Here is a 5,023-nt window from a genome sequence, read left to right on the forward strand (position 1 = left end):
TGCTTCTTAGCAGCGGCCGGTATCAGTCAACAAGTTCAACTGTACCCATAGTACAGAATAATGACTTAAATGGGTGGACAGCTCCAGATACAAATAGCAGGAGTGTGTATAAGCTTTTGTTCCAGCCCAGCTCATACCTGATTACAAAACATAGCCTATCGCGGTGATTCATTATTTGGATTATTTAAGTCAGGTGTTAGAGCTGGGCTGGGACAAAACCCTTCACACACTTCCTGCAATGACTGAAACAGACCAAATCAGGAGCACAGTGTTCCAGGTTGAAACAGCTTACCTAGTTGAGAGGTAATAAGACTCAGGCACACCCATTGGTTATGGAATAAAAAAGTGCAAATAAGGTTTGCAATTTGGTATCAATAACATGACAGTAATTGTACCTAAGAAAAAGAACATGTGAATACCAATTCATTTAAAACCCACCATAGCAGGCAGGACTAAATAACGTTACATAACCTTGCCTACTAGCTATACTAATGATATGCTTTCCAGAGGGTAACAGCAAACAGATCAATTCCGTCCTGTAGTAAAGTAAGCATACTGTTGACTCAAGAGAGGATGATAATAAATCCATCTCTGAAACCTCTCAAAAAGCCAGACCAAAATCAGTGGTGTAAAGTACTTAATTAAAAATACTTGAAAAGGGTATCTGTACTTTCCTTTACTATTTAACATTTTGACTACTTTTACTTCACTACATTCCTAAATAAAATAATGTACTTTTTACTCCATATATTTTCCCTGACACCCAAAATGACTTGTTACATTTTTAATGGTCATCAAGAGAACATACCTGGTCATCCCTACTTCCTCTGAAGTAGATCTGAAGTAAATTATGTTTGAGTGTTGAAGCTTGCCCCTGGCTATCCGTTAATGTATTTTTTTGAATTAATATAAGAATTTTAAACTATTTATACTTTTATAAGTATATTTAAGTAATTACATTTACTTTTGATACTTAAGTATATTTAAAACAAAATACCTTTACTGGGTGACTTTCACTTTTACTTGAGTCATTTTCTATTAAGGTATATTTACTTTTACTCAAGTATGATATTTTGGTACTTTTTCTACCACTAACCAAAATAATACAGCAAGCTAGGGCAGCTACAAGTCAAGTAGTAATGAAGTAGGTTACCCACCCCTCACCCACAGACCCCAAAACATACTCTCAAGAACGCCTAGTGTCACCATCTAAGTTATATTGATAAAAGCAAAGATTATTGATATACTGACAAAATACACATCTCTCCACCCTAACAATGGGAGTGATTTTCCACGAAACGCCACAGCGGGCTGTCTCAGCTCCCGCTTATCCTTTCTTTGGTGGATTGGTGGATACATCTCATTAGTGTAATGTTTTTTAAATTTTTTGATGAGGGTTGTTGACGTCAACCGCCAGTATTCAAAGGAGAGAAATGCTATACTACTAGCCTCACGACATGAAAATGCATAGTCATCTCGAGACAACTCTGATATAAAGTATTTTGTCTCACAAAGTACACTATTACTACACTTGTAACATCTTAAGCATTACAAAACTTCTATCAGATCAAATAAACCTCACATAGCAAATAAGCCATTCATTTTTTTTGTTGAGGAAATTTGACACTGTCATTGACCTCCATACAAAAACTTCTTGCTGGGTGGGCAAAACAAAAAATCAAAAACAACTCTCTCTTCCTCTTCCTCTCTGATAATAGTCACCTTGTCTGAGAGAGATTTACACAGTTATCAAAAGGTCACGTCAGTGTAAGCCTACACAAAACACAGCCCTTATTTGAAGTGTTTCTAAAATCGATTGGAACCATTTCCGTGTTTGATCGCTAGCTTTTATGAGTATTATGACATACTGTGGTTCTCTATTCAAATCCTGATTATGGTACTTACACTGTAGATACAACATTATTACATTATAATGTGGTTGATGGAATTTTATAGTATGGTAGCAGCTGCTACAGTACAATACATTTTTTCATTTGATGACATATAAAAATATTCAAAGTGTCTGGGTCTTAAATAGGACTCGAGTGCCATCTGCATACACCATCGACTTTGGCTGTGTTCGAGAGCATCAAAACCATGACGTAGCATGGGTAAATTGTGACTGACCGACTGATCTACAAATAATATTGAGCAGTTATTTAGGATGCAAGCCAGGTGATTTGTAGATCAGGCAATCTCGACTTGACTTGAAAGTCGGCTGTAATAGAGCTCGCCAGCTTGTAGTCCTAAAACCCGGAAATTAGCTACCTCTGGTTCATTCAGCCATCCCTACAGGAATAATGAATGGGAAAATAATATGGTTTTGGAATAAATGTCAGAAAATAAGGTTGGAGGTAAACACAGACTTAGAAGATCTTATACATTTTGTCCTATGAGATAATCTTCATCAGCTAATATCACTTTCTGTGAATTTTGAAGAAATTATGTAATAATAAAAATCACAAAGTCTTCACAATTCATGTTAACTGAATGCTATTATCTCACAGAACAAAACGTATAAGATCTCAAGACAAAGGAGATGATTGTGGACTACAGGAAAAAGAGAATCGAGCATGCCCCCATTCTCATCGACAGGGCTGCAGTGGAGCAGGTTGAGAGCTTCAAGTTCCTTGGTGTCCACATTACCAACAAACTAACATGGTCCAAGCACACCAAGACAGTCATGAAGAGGGCACGACTGTCAAACCCTGATCTGTTTCACCTGTCCTTGTTATTGTCTCCACCCCCTCCAGGTGTCGCTTGTTTTCCCCAGTGTACTTATCCCTGTGTTTGCTGTCTCTCTGTGCCAGTTTGTCTTGTATGTCAAAGTCAACCAGTGTGTTTTCCCCGTACTCCTGCCTTTTATATTCTCTTTTTGCTAGTCCTCCCGGTTTTGACCCGTGCCTGTTTCTGGACTCTGTACCCGCCTGCCTGACCATTCTGCCTGCCTTGACCTCGAGCCTGCCTGCCACTCTGTACCTCCTGGATTCTGAACTGGTTTTGACTTTTTGCCTCTCCACGACCATTCTCTTGCCTACCCCTTTTTGGATCTATAAACATCTAAGACTCCAACCATCTGCGTCTCACCTTGTGCCCTGATAACAACAAAACGTATTCCCACCCAGGAGACTGAAAATATTTGGCATGGGTCCTCAGATCCTCAGCAGCACCATCGAGAGCCCTCATGACTTGTTGCATCACTGCCTGTTATGGCAACTGCTCAGACTCCGATCGCAAGGCACTACAGAGTGTAGTGCGAACGGCCCAGTACATCACTGGGGCCAAGCTTCCTGCCATCCAGGATCTCTATACCAGGCAGTGTCAGAGGAAGGCCCTAAAAATTGTCAAAGACTCCAGTCACCCTAGTCATAGACTGTTCTCTCTGCTACCGCACGGCAAGCGGTACCGGAGTGCCAAGTCTAGGTCCAAGAGGCTTCTAAACGGCTTTTACCCCCAAGCCATAAGACTCCTGAACACCTAATCAAATGGCTACCCGGACTATTTGCATCCCCCCGTTTGCACCGCTGCTACTCTCTGTTGTTATCATCTACGCATATTCACCTACATGCACATATTACCACAACTAACCGGTGCCCCCCGCACATTGCACATTGACTCTATACCGGTACCCCCCTGTATATAGTCTCGCTATTGTTGCTCTCTAATTACTTGTTACTTTTATTTCTTATTGTTGTTTGTATTTTCTAAAACTGCATTGTTGGTTAGGGGCTCATAAGTAAGCATTTTCTCTGTAAGGTCTACACCTGTTGTATTCGGCGCATGTGACTAATATGATTTTATTTGAAACCTGTGTTAACCTCAGACATCATTTTCGTGTTTATTCCAAAACCCAATTTTTTCATCATTCATTTTTCCCATGCGGATGGCTGAACCAAAGATGGTTTAGTATAAAGCTATGTAGAAACTGCTTCTCCAATATAAATCCCTATTCGCGATGTCATGGCGATGTTGGCTTGCTAAACTCATGCGTAGAAACACGTCATCGGGTGTAAAGGTCTGTCGCGCCAAACTGCGCATGTGCATGCCTTCAAATCATAAGGCACTCCTCAATATGAAGTTGTTTTTGCCGAAAATTAAAACTTGTTCGTTTGTCACTTGCACGAGGTGGGAGTAATAACATGTTCAGCTACTTAAGGCATTGGCTCGAAACTATGTTGTGCCTTTACATTTCAAGAAAATTAACAACTAAGGAAGGATTTTCCATTTATTCACTCATTCCCTAAACCCCGATCTGCCGAGTTTTCATCGCTAGAGTTCCCGAATGTGGCTGAAAAAACCAGAGTTAAGTCATTTCCGGGTTTAGGACTACAACAACGATTTTTTTTATAACTAACCTAAGATAGACCATGGCCTGACGTTTCAAATCGAAACAAATGAGTCATAGTGGGCAAAACAAGCAAAGAGGGAGCGAGATTACTCACTGACTGACAATTTCCTTACAGCCCACGTTGCTAAACCACGCCCCTAATAGGATATAAGCGCTCGGTCAGGTAGTGACAAATGAACAATTAAAATCAATAAATCGCGTGTCCAAAATTGCTTGTCATTTGAAATAATGTGTTGACACAACAGCGGCAAATCAAATTATACTGGGGTTAAGAATCTGGCTCCATGACGTTTCATTTCGGAGGAGGGTACCATTTTGTCTCTACTGTTTCCAACCGTATTTCAAAGATTGTTATGAATAAACCAAGATAGACCACAGCCTGTCGTTTGAAACGGGAACAAGTTAGTCACATTGTGAAGAACAAGCAAGGAGGTGGGCACGATCTAGAGATCCTATTCGCGGATTTTAGTATAATTTGCATATTTCTGTGAACGAACGCCTACTCAGTGATGTGTGAGTGTGCAATAACTCAATTCGCCTTTGTACTCCCTTCAAAACAACGCAAGCGGATGCTTCACATGTATACATCCGGTGAAATATCAGCCTCCTTGTTCTATTTGTGATAGAACTCGCCAGTTTGTAGTCACGGATAGAACAAGGAGACAGATATTTCAC

The sequence above is a fragment of the Salvelinus fontinalis genome, chromosome 24, assembly GCF_029448725.1.
Source record: "Salvelinus fontinalis isolate EN_2023a chromosome 24, ASM2944872v1, whole genome shotgun sequence".
NCBI lineage: Eukaryota > Metazoa > Chordata > Actinopteri > Salmoniformes > Salmonidae > Salvelinus > Salvelinus fontinalis.